This window comes from Chrysemys picta, chromosome 2 (assembly GCF_011386835.1).
Source record: "Chrysemys picta bellii isolate R12L10 chromosome 2, ASM1138683v2, whole genome shotgun sequence".
Classification (NCBI taxonomy): domain Eukaryota; kingdom Metazoa; phylum Chordata; order Testudines; family Emydidae; genus Chrysemys; species Chrysemys picta.
The window spans coordinates 206,087,765-206,106,428 of NC_088792.1; the positions used below are offsets into that span (position 1 = coordinate 206,087,765).

Here is an 18,664-nt window from a genome sequence, read left to right on the forward strand (position 1 = left end):
TTGTGAGCATTCATGGCCCGCCATACAATTTCCATACCCAGATGTGGCCCTTGGGCCAGAAAGTTTGCCCACTCCTGTTTTAATGCCTCCATTGCTGAGAAAAAGAAAGTTTTATATGACTCTCTAAAAAGATGGTTGCCACCTATTATTTTTGACTGTTTAGAAGAATAATTAAAACTTTAGGCTATATGAGGGATCGCTCAGTGGTTTGAGCATTGGCCTCTTAAACCTAGGGTTGTGAGTTCAATCTGTGAGGAGGCCATTTAGGGAACTGGGGTAAAAATCTGTCTGGGGATTGGTCCTGCTTTGAGCAGGGGTTGGACTAGATGACCTCCGAGGTCCCTTCCAACCCCAATATTCTATGATTCTATGAAAACAGGAGCTTCATATAATCTTGAAAGACTATAAAACACTTGAAAGAATGAGGTGTTTATCCCTCTTAATGCAGCTTTCAGAGAGTCAATACGCTCTAATGGAACAGCAGCCCAATAAGGACTTAAGATAAAATATTAGTTATCTATTGGTAATCCTGGGCCTTGAAATAGACACAGGTTGTGGCTGGGTTCCATTTCTTAGCACATCCTGATACAATCAATGGTGAACTACACCATTTGGTGTTGTATAGCACTGGGAGACAATAACTGTTAAGTTCTATTACCAGTTCTTCCAATGACTCATGGCATATATATCTGTTATATATATGCCAATATGACCATTGTGAGAAAAGATACAATTGATGGCATAATCTTCATCATAACAGATCTGGTTGTTGTTGTAATTTTGTTTGGCTAACATGGTGTATGTTGTTTTTGAATTCCTTACATTTTGTAGCCATATGTGTTGAGGTGAACTTGAGGGGGGAACTTGATATCCAGAGTGCACATCTCACCTTGAACTTTACTGTCTTACAAAATTTATCATAACTATAATATTAGCTTAATGTAGATGTGTAGGTTTTATATTTGCATAGAGAAGGAAGGAAGTACTAGAAGGCTCCTTCTAACTTCCAGAAGTCTTACTTTCATTCATTGTCGCACAGTGATCATTCTTAATTATTTGAATTTTGTTTCGTTGCCATGCAGAAGGCTAAGCTGCATGAGTCATGAGCAGAAGCTTGCTTTTAATAAACTGAAAATATGGGAATAAAATCAAAGTGAACCTGAAATTGTCTGACTGTCTACACCTGTAATGTCAAAGTGGTGTTTACTGAAATTTACTGAATTGTCTTACTAATACTCTTATAGTACTTTCAGTTTTCCTAAGCGCTATGTCTCAACTAATTAATTGTTTAATGGGAAAATTTACTATTTAAGAAAAAAAAGTTATAGTCACGTAACTGTATCATGGGAAAGAATTGCAAAAGTATACTTTGGTTTTGATAGTGATTGTTAGTGCTCCATGAAAGAGAGAGAGAATGGCACTGACGAGAGCCATACATAGTATATTGGGTACTACGTTGCTGATCCTGAAAACAAGCATGTGCATAACTTTACCATCAGTGCGACGACTCACATCATAAAGTTATGCACATGCTTAAATATTTGCAGGATAAGGCAGGAACTGTGCAACCTTCTTTGCATAACGCACTTCGAAGCATGGATCTCCTTTTGAGCGGAAATTGCCAATTGTGACTAATTGTACCAAATTGTAGTGGTTATTGGAGACAAACAGATGCTAATATAAAACTATTAAACTAATTTTCATTTACTACTGACACCTACATTTTAAAGACAAAGTGGGTGAGATAATATCTTATATTGGACCAACTTCTGTTGATGAGAGAGGCAAGTTTTTGAGCTTACACAGAGCTTTTCTTCAGGTCCAGGTGACCTGAAGAAGAGCTTTGTGTAGCTTGAAAGCTTCTCTCTCATCAACAGCAGTTGGTCCAGAAAAAGATATTACTTCACCCACCTTGTGTCTATCTAATATCTTGGGACAACATAGCTACAACAACACTGAATACCTAGATTTGAAGACAGTCTCCAGAGGTAAAAGGAGTGATCTGGGGTCTCTTCCTAGTGCTGCCTAGACCTTGCGTCTGATTCTTCTCTCTCATAATTGAACACTGCTGTAACTTCAATCACTACAATGGAATTATTCATGATTAAGGCTACGTTTTAGTCACAGGTATTTTTAGTAAAAGTCACGGGTATTAAACAAAAATTCATGGGCCCGTGACCAGTCCATGACTTGTACTATATAACCCTGACTAAATCTTGGGCAGTGAGGGTGGCCTGGGGCACTGCAGGGTCTCTGGGGGAGGAGCAGCCTGGGGGCGCCGCTGTGCTCGGGGAGGGGGCTGGTGGAGCTGGCAGGCTCCCTACTTGGTTCCTCATGGCTCCCCCTTAGGCGGAGGTGCGGCCAGACAGCTCCGCGTGCTGCCTCTGCATCGGCTCCGCAGTTCCCATTGGCCAGGAACCATGACCAATGGGAACTGTGGGGGTGGTGCCTATGGGTGGAGGTGGCACGTGGAGCTAGGAGCTGAAGGGTGGGCATGTTGCCGTTTCTGGGAGGGGGCCCCCTGAGGTAAGCACTGTCCAGCACCCTCCCACACCCCAGCCCTGAGCCCCCTCCCACACCCAAACCCCTGCTGTTGCTGGGGGCACGGCGACCCAAGAATGCCCCAGCAGCAGCCTGTGCGGCTGGCTCAGGGGCTGCCTGAACTGCTCAGGCGGCCGCTGGGCTAGCCGCACCGGCTGCTGCAGAAGTCATGGAGGTCACAGAATCCATAACCTCGGTGACAAACTCACAGCCTTAGTCATGATTTACGACTGGGTGGGAAGGGAGTACTAGAGCTGGTTGAAAACTTTTCAACACAACTATTTTCTGTTGGAAAATGCTGAGCTGATGGAGTTTAAACATTCTGCAGAAATGTGGCTATTCCATCAAAACTTTTGAGGAAAACGAGGCAGGGAGGCAGACTGGCTGGCCCTGTTCAGGATGAAATATTTTGCAAAAATTTGAATTTTTTTGGAAGAAAGGAAATTCTGCTTTCCAGCCAGCTCTGGTGGAGACCTTTTTGTGAGGGCCCTGGGAAAATCACAAAGACCAACGTTTTTCAAAAGTGGCCCAATCCTTTGGGATGGGGAGGTGTTTAGCTTTTGGGTTTGATTTGAGACTCCTTAGGCCTGATCTTCAAATGCTCAGTATCTCTGAAGTATCCTTTGTTTTCCACGGGAGTTGTGAGTGCTTAAAAGCTTTGAAACTCAGGCCCAAGAATCTCAAGTTTCACATCCAAAGTCCATGGCCACTTAACCTCTCTGTTGCTAAGATTTCTCATTTCTAAAATGCGGTCATAATATCATCCTCCCACAAGTGCTGTGAGCCTACATCAATGTACATAAAGCCCTCTGAGCTCCTCAGGCCTTGTCTACACTACAGGGGAAATTCAATCTAAGCTATGCAATTTGTAGCGTAACTGAAATTGATGTAGCTTAGATCTGCTTACTGCGGGGTCCACACTATGCAATGTCAATGGGAGATGCTCTCCCATCAACTCCCCCTACTCTTTTCAATCTGGTGGAATACAGGAGTCCACGCGAGAGCAATCGATTTAGCAGGTCTTCACTAGACCCACTAAATCGACTGCTGATGTATCGATAGCTGCTTGTAGATCCCATAGTAAGTGTGGACAAGCCCTCAGATAGAAGATGCTATTTATCCAGAAGTGTTGGTGTAAATCATGATTGAGGCAAATCCATCAGCGGTGTTATCAATGGACTCTATTAGTTACTTTGAAGTGCTGATGTTCTAGTGGCTTTACTGTGCTTAAAAATAAAGGTACCATGTTACTGCAGAACAGAAATAACAGCTGCAAAAGGTTAACCCAGTATATTTTATGCATCTTTTAAGTGCTTGATACTTCTCAAGTCTTCACGCTCACTTTAGAGATTCAAGATTTGATTCAAACTGTCCTTTTTTCACAATTTAAAAACTCAAATCTCATCAATTCTAGTGTATATTTTAGCTGTCAAATACTTTCTCCTGCATTTCACAATGATTTTTCTGAGTTCCTGGTTGAGAACAACATATAACTCTTGCTGTTTAAACTGCATGTCTTCTCTGAGTTGATGGCACACATTTTCCCTTTGAAGAATCTCTCTGTATTATGCATGTTACTGTATGCCAGATCAGCTGAATGGCAGTTCTGCATATAGGGCGGGGAGGGAGTTCTTTGATTATTCTACATTGGATAGTGTCTGCTGCTCTGTTTAATCAGAGAACCTAGATGGCCATTGCATGCTGTCAGAACCCTCTTTCTCTTGCAAGTCCCAGAGACACTATTAATTAAAACAGTTTTCTCCCCCTGCCATGATTCAGGTCGGGGCAAGATCCCCAGTTTTGGGCCCCAGTCAGCCCCTCAACTTCCACTGCCTAAATGGAGAATAAACCTAGCTACTCCTACTACACAACCCCTCACTCTCCAACCCCACATAGACCCCCCTACATTCTAGCACAGCAGCACTGCCAGTACTCAGATCTGGCATCAGGATCTTCTTGGATCCAGCTATTTTTGGCCCTTCCTGTGCATTCCACTGTCTAAACACAGAACAAATTTAGCTGTTCCTACTCCCACCAAAAAATCCAGAAATCAATGCCTCTAAGTGCAGTGCTGCAAAATTCCAAATCTGGATCCTGTCAGATAAAATGCGATCCATATTATTCTAGTGTACTAGGAAAAACTGCACATGTACTGAAGTTAGATGGTAAAGTTAGAGGAATGCAGCCCAAAAACTAGCCAGATCCAGGTGTTAATTTAGCGATTTGGGTAGAATAGTAGAAGCAAAATATAATCTAGTGTTGCTACAATTTCTGGTTTATGGTCAAAAGTTGACAGGCTCCAGGGTCTGTTTGTTGTGGTACTGTTGAGCTGCAGTGTAGGAGGGTCGATTCTGAAGGTGTGTGAGGAGCAGCTTCTCCTAGTCTCTCTTTAGACAGTGAACATTGGGGGCTGGGGTGGGGGGAGGATCCAGGTGATGAGTCTGCAGGTTGGTCGCGGCCTCGGCGTGCAATGATGCTTTACGCTCTAAGTCTGTGTTTGTGCGCGGGCGCGCAAATCGGAGTCGCTACACTTGATCTCCCAGCAGTGGTATTTGCACGGAAAGGGGCAAAATTTGGGCAAGATCCAGCCGTGTGCAAGGGACAGATCCGAGGTGTCTGCTGCGCGGATTACACTGGGATACATTAGGACGAGGGGTTCCCCCTGGGATCGGAGCCTCGAAGCGCCTCTTTCTCCATGTAGACAGCGCGGGGTGGGGCTGCTGAGCGCCAAAGCCGGCCGATTCCGGCAGGATCCAGCTTTTCCCGTTTTCCGCGGCGAGGGGCTTTTTGAAGGAGCCTGTCTCCACATTCCTGATTTGCTGGATATTGTGGAGGGCTCGTCCTGGGCTGGGCTGGGCTGCTGCTGCTGACGCGTGGCCGCGGCTGCTGCTGCACGTCCCTCTGACGTGTTGGAACCAGACCTAGACCCAGCAGAGACCCGGGCTCCAGCTCGCTGCTGCTGCTGCGCCGGTTTGCCAAGGTACCTTTTTCCCGGCACCTCGCTTCGCTTCCCCCCTGGCTGCTAGTGTGGTTGCAGTTTTCTCTGCTGGGGGCGGGCGGGGGGATCTGCTCAGGGTCTCCGCTACCAGGGGCGTTTTTACTATTTTTTTTTAAATCTCTTTTCGAGGAGCCATTTTAAAGTGATCAGTGGCTGGTGACGGGGGGGAACTAGGGCGAGATCTGCGTGCAGACCCCTGGGTGTCACTTGCCCCTTCCCTCTGCACCCCTGGAGAGCCGCTCGGATTAAAAAAAGCCATTGACCCGCCTGCCCTCCAGCTGCTGCGGTGCGGCTTGCCAGCCAGCCGCTATTCCGGGGCCTGGCTCGGATGGTCCCGTTGCTTTGATGCGGTTGTGTCAGCAGGAGGGGAGGTGTCTGATTGGGTGCCGAGCTGCTGGGTTTGCTGCTATTGCCCGGGATCTTCCCGCTGACAGGCTGGGAAAAGCCTGGACTGGACAACGCGTGCCAGGGGAGAGGGCGAGGGTGGTTGGGGAGGGGGCGGATGAGGGGTGTTTATACAAGGCATTTTTTTTCCTAGAGGAAACTTCTCTTTTATATAGGACAGCAGCGCCAGGGCGCCTGTGGGGGAAGTGGGGTGCGTGGATTGGGCTCTCTTGTAATGGCCCCTCCATAAAGCCCCCAAGCTGGGCAGCCCCCGGTAGAGTTGTTCCCATTCACCCCCTTGCGGAGCACAGCGGTGTGCCAACTGCATTGTTTACCTGGCTGGCGGGCCGTCAAGGGGGGTTGTTGCGTGCATCGTGTGAAGCCTGATGTGGCGGCGGGGATGCTTTTGCGAGTGAAGAGGGTTGGGAGTTAACTGTCCATCTTTTTTTCCCCTCTTGAAATCGGTTAGGCTCTTCTTGGTGCGTCTTCTTGTGGCGGCGGAGTTACTGCTTGTTGTTATCTGGCATCCCCCCCCCCCCCCCGAGCCCCCTCCAGCCCGTGGCTTCTGCAATGCGGTGGGTGTGGTTACATAGTAAATTGGAGCTCTGGACCTCTGCAGTGGCAGCGCTGTCTCCGCTCCTGTTTTTAACGTTTCCAATTCCAAGGTTCCCTCCGGTTTCTCTCGGCTGCACACTGGGCTGGCGTCTTAAGTTGGGGAAGAGAGGTTCTTGCGATCGAAAGGGAAAGCTCAGGGGAAACAGATGGTATTAATCAGATGTGCGGGATGGGGGGAGGGGTGGGAGAGAAATAAAGGGTCAGACAAGTTTTGCAATCGTGTAATTTGAGTACTTGTGTTTTCAGATGTGAATCCTGGTAGCCTTGGGTTGAAGTGTGTACTTGAAAGATGTTGCAGTGATAGATGTGTGCATGTACTTCATCGCAACTTAGACAGCAAAGATAAACCAGGTGGGCTAGAAAGTTTACAGTGCTGCCATACAGTTACAGTATTTTCATGTGTAGTTACAGAATTATTCATATTTTGGCTTTACTCGCTTTAATGGGGAGTTTGAGGGTATTTTGTGGGATTTAAAAAATAGAAGAGGGAGTGGCTCTGTCAATCTCCTGGTAATAGGTTCTGTATTAAGCTGAGAACAAGGTATGTGGAGAAAGAAGGGATAGCCGGGAGGGGTATTTTTAATTGTTTTAATTTTGTCAGATATACAATTAACTTAAAAATTTACACTTCCATAATAATTAAAGTCAGTAAAATCAGTCTTTTGTAGTTTCTTTTTATTTTCCTCTCAGCGTCGTCATTTTATTGAAGTAATAGAATGTAATGAAAGACTAGCATTACTCTGAATATTACTTCTGAATATGTGCCTAAACCTTATTTATACTTGAGGCAAAGATGTAACACACTTGCTAAACTGAACTTTGTGCATCACTTTGAGGTAGGAACAAGCAAAAATACTTATTTAACTTGACTTGTAAGTTTTTTAGGGAGACGAAGTGAAGAATCACAGGTCAAAGGTGACACTTTCCACAGTACTATTATCTCCTATGCGGTGAACCGTTTACAGTTAAATAATCCAGAAATAAAGTAGGTTTTTTCACTCTTAATTTACTGTTTGACTTTGGTTAAGTTAATATAGTGCATTGTGGCTCGTTTCAATAAATATGGAAGATAATCTTTAAGTACAATATAAGAAGCAAAGCTAATCTTCCTGTGTCACTTAATTGGTTAAAATCATTGTGTGACAATTTGCTGCATCAGTATTTTTTTCCTTCATGTTGGTGTACCAGTCTCCTTGGTTGGGAAATCTCCACTCTAACATGATGATGACATTTGCACATCAGAAATAATATAGTGGATGGAAAGAGGGGGATCACCACATTAGAGTGAAGAGCGACTGCAAGTTTATTCTGTATGATTCCATTAGAACAGGAAGGCTCCTTGTGATTCTGTTCTGCTACAGTCCTGTTCACTGCAGTGGTGAATGATTAGTACCAGAGAACATTAGCTTAAACACATTGAAATATTTTTAATGTATCATACTTTATTTTTATTTAATACACTAATACAGCCAACACTGAATCTCCCTTCACCTAATTCATCTTACAGTGGCGTCCCCTTATTAAAGTGATGTTTAATGATGCAAGTGATGTTTTTCTTCTAAAGGGTTAGCCAGTATTATTGGAAACTTGACAGGTACATTATAAGAGCTCATCTAATGTGAGTCTGCCTTTTATTTACTGCTGTGGTGTAAAGGCTTTGTCTTTGTCATGAAGAAGAGAGGGGGTGCATGCCCAGAAGCAAGGAGAACTGTAGCAATGAAGTCATTGCGCTGCCTTGTGTTATGACATCACTCTGGCTCAAGGAAATGAGGGTGGGGCACTGAAAATCAGACTGTCTGAACCATCTTTGTTTTAACTTTGTGTCTACTAAATGAAAGACTGATGCAGCCTTGCCTTAGGAACTGCAGCACAGCTGTTTGCGTTTTTTTTTCCAAAGGAGGGACAAGTAGAGGTGAATCTAAAGATTGTGTGTGTATATTTACAAATAAAACGAGATGCGGGTTTTCATCTATGGTGGAAACCTGCAAAATACTTACCCTCGCTGAACAAAAATTTCCTCTAACAGGTATTTGTGTGAGGACTTTGTTTGAGGGCTTCATTGTTTTATAAATAATGTGACTATTCACAATCAGTTTGGTATATGGAAATGTATTCATTTAACATATTTTTATTAGGTATATTGTATGTTTTGGTGTATTGGAAATGATGTATTCCTTGTTATATTTATGTAAAATGTCTTCCGTGTATTTTAAGTATTTATTTTGATTTAACTAACAGTAAAATAGAACTTGAAATGGGGTATTCATTCAGTGGGTAGTATTTAAACTTGATTCATGTAATTCTCATGTACCAGTAAATGGTGGTATATGACAGGGAGGAACAATTAAAGAATTTTTCAAGTATGTTACAAAAGAACATTTGGTTCCTAAGATACAGTGTATATATATGATACAGCGGTATCAGTTACTACACTGACAACATACTCAAAAGTACTTGCTTTTACAACCATGAAGTTTTTTTCCTTTTGAAATACAGAATATAGGTCTAATTCTGCAAGTACACGTGACTAACCTTGAGTAGGTCCATTGAAATCAGTGCGGCTACTCATTTAAGTAAGGATGTGGTTCTTTAAATGTAGATGACAATGTTGTGGTATATTTTGTTTCAGGATCCTATTTATCACATTTTATACTGGCAAGACATTCCGTTACTGAAAAAATATTTGAATTTTCAGTGTGTTCTGGTAGGGCTTTGACCTCCCTTTAATTTAATGAATTGGTGATAAATATGAGTATAACTGTGAAAAATGTGGTTACTTCCCAGCTGCACTGAGAATTGAGTGATGGGTTCCTGAATAGGGTATGTTAATTCTCTAGGTGGATTGTTTTATACTAGATATGCAAGCTGTGGAACACACACAAAAGTCTACAATTATGGAGAATAATATAAGAATGCTAAATGAAAATAGATTTAGAAAAGGGTAGTTAATCACTGAGATGTTTACTGCAGTAGCAAACTTTTTTAAAGACTTTATAGTTATGAGCAGGTTTAAAAAAAATCCTGAAAACTGTCTAACATTGGAAATAAATTAACTTCTAACCGCTTTTTTTTTTCAATTTGTGGTGATGAGGGAAATGTTGACTGATTTCTGAAATTAGGTATTTAATATATACTCCTGTGTTCACTTGTATAAACAAGAGGTCTGGCTATAGTTCTGATTCCACAAGCTTGTAACTAAGAGGAATCGTATTGATTTTTCCATATTATCAGAAGGTCCATATGTGGGTCATAAAAGGATATGAACACTTCCTTAAGCATGGCTTCCATTTCTTACCCTGGCAATGGACCTAGCACTTCAATTATCTAGTGAGAGACTCCTAGATGTGTAATAGGAAAGAGGCTGACCTTCCAAAGCTCTTGACATCTGGGAGCAGGAACAGCTTGGGTAGCGAGAAGAAATAATAGCTAACCTATCCGTTTGCCTTCAATAAGAGAAGTCCTGCAGGCTTATTGCTCCTGCCCCTGCCATTACTAATGGTTGTCACTATGGGCATTAGCGCAGAGGAACCTCAGGAGGAATGTGCAGAACTGAATGGCTGGAAAAAAACCCAGAAATGGGGTTACAGTATTTGAGACAACTGAGTTAATATGAAGATAATGTGGAAATGTCTGGATGCAGATTCAGTGTTTTTCCCCTTACAAATAACTGAATAAATAAACTCAAATAATTGACTTTTTTTCTTTTAACCTAAATTAAAATTTAATGTTCACATTTTGCCTGGTCGTTTATTATTCTGTGGTCACCAGAACTAAATGATTATATTTAATTCTTGCTTTCATGAACATTCCATATCTTAGCCTTCTAAATCACTTGTGCCTTGCTTTGGGTGCAGTCAGTGAGATACAATGTATGAAACGTGCTACATAAATAAAATGAGGCCTGGTGAGTGTTTCCTGTCTGTAGGATGCTTATATGAAATATTTGTTTTCACTTACAACCGTCAGTCTTCCACCACCCTCTCCTGTACAGATTGTTCATTTTGAAAGCACTCTGCTTTACAGAAAGACAGTTATTTTCCATTGAGTTCTTAATCCATAAAATTTGAATCCCTTTGCAAGATGAGAAACCATAGTAGTAGTAGTAATTGAGTGTGTGTGGGGGGGGGTAGAGCTGGGTTAGGGGAAGAGAGAGGAGGGAGGAAACGGGGGAGGGAGGGGAAAATTGTCCACCAGATGTCTGATCCAACTGTGAAAAGGTTTTCATTTATAGGGTTAAAAAAGAATGTAGGAACCAGGGGGACTTGGTGTGAGGGAAAAAGGGCTAGAAGAAAATTAAAAGCATATGTGATCAGTATACAAGATTTTAGGGGAAAAGAACAATTGAAATGAATGTGTACTGTTATAAGCATATACAAGTATTTACACACGTGTAATGTGTGTCTGCAGGCACTGTAACATTGATAAATATAATAGCATCCATAAATGGCATTAGAGGAGGTCTATAAAACTCTTGAATGGAGTGGAATGAAGTTGAAGTTCCTGGTTAAGCCTGAGTTAAAAGCTAGACAGACTACCTTAGTACAATATATGTACATTGTGAAGTAGATTTGGCTCTTAATAGAGCATTTTTTCCCTAAAGGAGGTGGTCAGTGACAGCTAGAGCCCAGAATAGCTGGTGGGAATGTGGGGAACAATCTCCCTGCAAGGAGATTATATTTTTCAAGTGGAAAAACTGACACGCTCTGGTCAGTGGGGGGGGAGGGGGGGGAGCTACAGGGAGAGGGGTGTTGTTGGGGATGAGGGAGAAAAGGAAAAGGGGTACTGTCTTTTCTCTTCTCTCCTACCCATTCTCCATTTCAAACTGGAGCACTTCACAGTTAAGAGCAGGATAGACAATAACAGTATATTTATCATTGTCAGTCTTCACTGTTGTCTCCTAGTTCCAATCTCTTCCCCTCAAATCTAGCTCTTACTTTACCAACTCCCCACTCCACCCACACCACCAACTGACCTACAACTTAATTCACCAACTGACTTCTTCCTTGCAGAATCAACCATGCCAACTAAATCCATCCCCTCCTGAGTCAGAACCTCTCCAACCCAATCCCTATGGCTCAGGAACACTCCTCACCCTCCTTACTTAACCTCTCCTCAGATCAGAACCACACCCTCAGCTCTTAACCCTTTCCCATCGGACAATCCTCAGAGCAACCCCTACTCCTGCCTCACACCCAAGGTTAATCATCTTGACACCTCTCTCAGAAATCCCATATTTTGTGCTGGGTCTGGAAAAGCAGGAGCAGAGGCAGCAGGGAGGATGAGCGTGCAATCTGAGGTAGTCCCTATTCCTTGCTCATTTTCTCCTCGCACTGCTGAGTGCAGCCTACATGCTTCAGGCCAAGAAGTCCCTGTGGAAACCACATGTATTGCAGCCTCAATAGGCTGGAACATGTCCAGCACCTGCTGTGGCAGCACGTGGTACAGAACCCTGCAGCAAATCAGCCACACAATGCAGTTGTGACAATATTGGAGATTATTTATGTCATTGGTCCCTGATGGGGGTGGTGATGTCTGGTCCTCATGAAACCAGAGGCAACTGTAAATGACACCTTACTGTTTTCTCGGGTGTAGTGGTTGCAATCAAAAACGTTAGTTAAAAAGACTGTAACGAACTCACTGAAGAGAAGGTTCTTGCAGACCCAGGAAAAATGTTTTAGACTGACTCAGGGCCAGATTCCTGCACCCTCACTTGTGCTGAGTAGTACCCATCGAAATCAATAAGCCTACTTATAGAGCTAGGCACTATTCAGTAAAGTAAAGGCATCATAATTTGGCCCTGTGAACGTTAGTTAGTTAGTTACACCGAGAGCTTCCCTAGGGGTTCTGGAGATGGTAAATTCTACTCATTAGGTGAAGTAATCAGAGAGATTAGCATTTTTGTTGAGTTATTACTGTTCAACTTTTTAGAAGTTGATAGCAATAGATCACTTTAAAAATTACCTTGTATACCTAATTGTCTTTCCTTTTCTTCCTTTTTCCTTCATGCTGATATGGTTTTGTTTGTTAATAGCAAGGAGCACTGATTTAGAAAAATTGGCTAGTACTTCTGCTCTCACCCAAAAGGGAGAACCTCTCCCTTCCCCTCCCATTATTGTATGATTACTTTCTGTACTTTTCCTGACCAAGAGTCTGGAGTCAATTTGAAATAAATGTACATGTTAGCGAATAGCTGTTTTATAATGGAGGGTTTTTGTCATGTTGCAGTGTTGTCATCCTCTTTGATTTCCATTTGTCAGCTCAGCAGTTGCTATGGGGCCGAATTTCTATCTTCATTCAGTTTCTATGGTCTAATATTTGCCAAGTGTTCGACCATGACTCCTTGGCATGCACTTGGAGGGCCAGATGTGCCTTTCGCTAAGTGGTCACCGCCGCCAGCTACTCCCACTAGATTTGGTGAGAGTTGAGTGAGTTGCCAGCACCAGCTGCAAGCAAACCACCCCTTACGGGTGTGGCTATCTTCTATGCAGAGGTACTACCTGTTAAACTCACCCCATACACCCCCATGATGCAATGATCTTCAATAAGAAAAGGCATAACTGGAAGTTCAGATATAAAAAGGTGACGTATCTGAATAGTGATAGGATTATTATTTTTATTATATCTCATTGTTTGTCTCACTGTTTGACTGGAAGTCCTTGTGTCCTAGGCACTGTATGCATAGTAAGAGGCACTCCCTGGTAGAGCCCTTCAACCTGACCTGAATCCAATGGGACCTGACTCCAAGTGTCAGGTCTGGGATGGGTGGGGCGGGAAAACAACTGGACCATCTTGCTGTCAGGTCAGCTGTCCTCCTGAGGTCTGTGTAAGAGGCTGAATGCCTCTGCTGGCCACTGCCACCTTGCTGCACTTTGTGTGAAGTGAAGCATGTGGGTGGAAAAGTCACAGCACCCCTCACTCTGTGGAACATTACTGCTGCTGTGCTGACCCCACAGGTAGGGGAGGACAGCTGACCCCATGGGCAGGAGGAGCTGAACTCACAGGCAAGAGGCAGCAACATTGACTCAGATTCCCGGAATGGGTTGGGAAATTTCAGATCCTCTTGGACTGAGTGGACTTGGGTCGGGCCTAATTAGACCTCTAGACCCTGGTGCAAAGACCTTTTGATCTAAACAGGTAAGACAGACAAGGTGTGTTTACACTGCCATTAGACACCCTTGGCTGGCCTATGCCAGCTGTCTTGGGTGTGTGGGGCTGTGTAATTGTGGTGTAGATGTTTGGGCTGCAGCCCAGGGTCTGGGACCCGCCCACCTTGCAGGGTCCTAGCGCCCGGGCTCAGGCCCAAGTTTGGACATTTACACTGCAATTGAACAACCCCTTATCCTGAGCCCTACCAGCCCAACTCAGCTGGGAATAGAACCCACAGCTCTTGATTCCCAGTCCTATGCTCTATCCACTAGACCAGGGGTAGGCAACCTATGGCACGCGTGCCGAAGGCAGCACGCAAGCTGATTTTCAGTGGCACTAACACTGCCTGGGTCCTGGCCACCAGTCCGGGGGGCTCTACATTTTAATTTAATTTTAAATGAAGATTCTTAAACATTTTAAAACCTTATTTACTTTACATACAACAATAGTTTAGTTATATATTATAGACTTATAGAAAGAGACCTTCTAAAAATGTTAAAATATATTACTGGCACGCAAAACCTTAAATTTGAGTGAATAAATGAAGATTCGGCACACCACTTCTGAAAGGTTGCCAACCCCTGCACTAGACCAATCTGACTCTCAGCCAGTAGTCTTGGGGTACCAGGGGCTTGATTAACCAATATGTTACTCTAGTGTTGTGCTGGTGTAGTCATTAATTTCAGTGGATTTATACTAGTGTAAAATTTAAGAAAAGAAATGGAGCATCAGGCCCAAGATGTAGTATTCAAATATGTGATAACATTGTTAATCTCTTACACTGCAACATGCATTCTCTGTCTCCTTATGGATCACTATAGAATCCAGAACATTTCTATTAATTATATACATATATAAGCGCCTTCATTTTCAGTTTAAACTGATTTTTACTGTAAAATCCCAAGTTTTACAAAAAGCATTATTCATGTTTTTTCCCAATTTTCACCCTATTTTTGTATCATTCAAATATATAAAAAATAACTTGTTTTATTAGGAAAATACAATACATTGCATGAGATATATGTATTACGAGACTACATTAGTCTGTGTGTATATGCAAACCTGCCTGTTGAAGGCTATGTATTAGTCTAGAAGATACACACAATAAACAACCAGGCAGGCATGCAAGCTCTGAAGTGCATACACATCGGAATGTACTGCTGAATCTCACGCCTACCACATACAGATTTTCATTTTCTTCCCATTTTAGTGTGTCAGATCTTTAAACAGTTATCTGCTAACAGCCTGAAATATGTATCAGAATACGTTTCAGAACACAAGGAAATATTCAAAAGTTAAAAAAGAAACAGGAGAAAAGGATGAAGTTGAGTGTATGCGCTGCAAATGGTGTGTCCCAATTATTAAATGTAAATATTTATAGGCTCATAGTTCTGTCTACAACAGTAAACTGTGTATAAAAATTAAAAGTTTTATTTGGGTATTAGAGAGTGTTTTTTTTTTAATTCAGAGGTGGCATTGTGTTTTGAGTTCTGTTTTACTTCTGTAGCAAACCACATTGAATTCCATTAATCAAAGCATTAATCTACTGAATACTTTTTCCCCTGTCCTTCCATCCACCAAAACAAACCCTGATATTACCCAGAAAAAATATTAATATTTTTTTCCACTGATTTTCATCTTTTTTGTTGTTGTTGTAATAAACACTGATAAATTCCTGGGAAAAATTAAATAAAATCAAAACCCAAAATGAAGAGCTCTGTGTATATAAAAGAAAATAGTAATGTTGTTTCCATGTATTGGAGCACTATTGTAGTACAGCTCTAGTTGGTAGCTTTTCATTCCTTTACCACCACCTTTTTCTCCTAAAAATAGTAGCAAATTTTAGCGGATTACAGGAGTGGCAAAAGAATGTTTTTGAGCAACAATTTTAGTTGAACAGTAGATTAAGAGCAGATTTAGGATGATCCAGGGGGTATAAATAGGGATAACATAATGAAATTGAGCAAAGGAAAAACTAGGCTGGACAATTAGGGGAAAATGTGCTAACAATGAGACTTATTGGACTGTGTAAACAGTCTCCTTAGGGAGCTAGGAGAAAGCCCATCACTTGAATCATTTAAAAGTTGACTAGACAGAGCACTCAGCAGTACAATATAGGGAACAAACTTGGGGTGGGGGTGGTGGAGATGGATGGAAAAGTTGACCTAATTTCCATCTCTGATTTCTATGATTTATTAAAGACTTTTGCAGGCCTTCTGTAGAGGGCTACTAATGGAATTTGAAACATGGCAATTATAAGGGTCCTTTAATAGTGTGCCAGCACACTGTTGGTTTTGAGCACTTAGTTGTAGCATTAGTGTGGATAATCCTCCCCATTGCCGCAGACTGAACAGACTGCAATTACAGGCAGGGATTTCCAGTTCATTTTAGCACTACTGTTCATACTGGTTTGAATTCTATGTTGAGTCACAGTCCTGCAGTCCTGTTGCCTTCAAAAAAGCCTCAGCTGCTGCAGGGTGGTTTGGCTGATTTAGTTTATTAAAAGCTGTGAGACCTGATGCTGCTTGTGGATCCTTTGAGGTGGTGTGTTGGGGAAGAAAAGCCCCTAGACCTCCACTGAGAGAACCCTGATGCCCTGAGAAAGGAAAGAGACAGCCCCTACCCACTTCATGCAGAGATGTAAATATATTCAGTTAGGCTCTCTCTGCATATATTAAATGCATGTCTACTTATATATGTGCACAATTGAATACACCACACCATTAAATATTGATGATATGGGGAGATACTGCACTCTCCAAAGTTGCATCTAAAGCCAGCCTGATTTTTGACCCATCCCTACTGACCCTAAGTCGTACAAAACTAAACCATCCACCTGACATTTCACAGGCATAACCTCATACCTGGATAAAAATTTTCTCACTTATTTTCTTAATGGGGATAGTGGGACTCCTGTTTCCTAGGTTGTTCATGCTTTGCCCTCTTGCCTGCTTTTGTATACTGCATGCAGCTCAGAGAAGGAGCTTTTCCACAGACTGGCTCACTGAGCAGCCAGGGGAGAAGGGAAAAGAAGACTCAAAACAACTAGGAAACTGTAGACCCTTCCTTGAAATAACAGGTTTCCCGTTCTTCTAAGATCCTGTGTCTTGTTTTTTTCCTCCCCACACGGAGTGTTCTCAGTGATCTGGTCTGCAGGCTCAGCCAAGAGGCTATGTCTACACCGCAGTTAAAATCCCACAGCTGGCTTGCACCAGGTGATTTGGACTAAGGGGTTGTTCAATTGCAGTGTAGATGTTTGGGCTCGGGCTGGTGCCTGGGCTCTAGGACCTTATCACTAAAGTAAATATCTTGATTATGCCATCATCTCTACTTTTCCCAGGCTTTGCTCAGTGTATTTACAACAAGCACAAAACTGAAAGAAAAGCTGACTTTTACATTTTTCATCGAGTCAATATATTTTTTTTATGTAGAATGATGAAATTTGTTTTCTCTTAAATCCATGCCGAATGTTTAATTCTGTCTCCATCATAACTCATGAATAAAAATAAGACTCCGTGTTTGTCACAGAGGTCACGGATTCCGTGACTTTCCATGACCTCTGTGACTTCTGCAGCAGCCCAGCGTGCCTGGCCCGGGGGCCACCTGAGCAGCAGGAGTTTGGGTGTGGGGAGGCTCATAGAAGGGCAACAGGAACTCCCCTTCCTCATCTCCTAGTTCTGCTTGCTGCCTCCACCTGTAGGCACTGTCCTCGCAGCTCCCATTGGCCGTGGTTCCCCCAAGTTTGTCATATATATATATATATATATATAGTAAAAGTCATGGACCGGTCATGAGCCATGAATTTTTTTTTTACTGCCCCGACATTTACTAAAAATACCCATGACTAAAATGTAGCTTACTCATGAATGGTTTGGCCTAGAAACACCAAATGTGTTTGGTCTTGATGAAAGTGGTGCTTTGACTATCCTTGGAGGTTATGAAGGAATTTTACATAGTGAAAGCTGCTTCCCCATATGTTATGAAACGTGCCCCCGCTGGAGTTTCTGACTTTGCACAGATTTAGTGGATTTAAGACAACCTGCAGCTGCCCACTGAATTTCTTTAACTCCTTATTTCTTCCATCAAAATGCATGCTGGTAGATCAGCAGTGGGTGGGCAGAATTAAGGTTGTGTAGGTTACCTTAACTCTGTACTTCCATACTCCCTAATTCTTTTTTTTAGGTGAATCTTTATATACAACTTCCATGCTATCAAACATTTGTGTTTTCTGAGAAAACCAAATCTTTCCTTAAAAGCCTTTCCCGCTAAGTAACAGATGGACAGTTGCAAGCTTAACTCCAGCTTAGAGTTTTGTTTGTTTTCGTTTCTTGGTGTTTTTTTTTCAAATATGTGCATCCCAAAAAAACCCTAGTTTCCCTACAGGTTTGAGATCACAGAGTAGGTAATGCCATCTCTTCACTGCACCCAATTAATGAAGAGGGAGATGCAGAGTTAAGCAACTGTGGAAGGATTTTGGTTTGTTTGTACAGTACTTAGCACTTTAGGGTATATTTACACAGCAGCTGAGTGCAAACCTCCCAGTCTGGGTGGACAGAGTCAAGCTAACATGCTAAAAATAGCAGTGTGGATGTTGCTGCGCTGGTGGAGGCTCGGGCTAGCTACCTGAGCTTGGGTGGCTAGCCTGAGCCTCTGCTGGTGCAGTTGTGTCCACACTGCTGTTTTTACCTCAAGCCCTGGTAGCATGAGTCTGCCTCTCCTGGCTGGGAGGCTCACTCCTTGCCACAGCGTAGTCAGACATACCCAGAGAGTGCTGGTCCATGAGTAGGGCTCCTAGATGCTATGGTAATGGAAGTGATTAATAATAAGGATGGTATATTTTTTTTAAAGTCGTGCTTAAATTCTCTCTAACGTTCCGTTAGCAAATGGTCTGCTATGGAAATATCTACATATTTAAAAGGCTCCTGTGAGGTAGTTTTGAAAACATGCTTTGAATCTATGCTTCGCTTGTAGATTACATTT

General features: G+C 42.7%; 1 protein-coding gene across 50 annotated transcripts in view; it reads left to right on the forward strand.

Moving 5' to 3' along the window:
- Nucleotides 1-18,664, forward strand: part of EPB41L3 (erythrocyte membrane protein band 4.1 like 3) — a 195,215-nt gene that overhangs the window by 65,294 nt on the left and 111,257 nt on the right. For 35 of the 50 annotated variants that reach the window (XM_065585265.1, XM_065585269.1, XM_065585278.1 and 32 more), the window contains exon 1: nt 4,880-5,521. The exons of 7 other annotated variants lie outside the window; for them this stretch is intronic. The gene's annotated coding sequence lies outside the window, so the exon portion shown is untranslated. Of the gene's footprint in view, nt 1-4,879; nt 5,522-18,664 lie in introns of those variants that run through there. 8 more of the 50 variants (XM_008172383.4, XM_008172398.4, XM_042843487.2 and 5 more) reach the window with 7 other exon arrangements.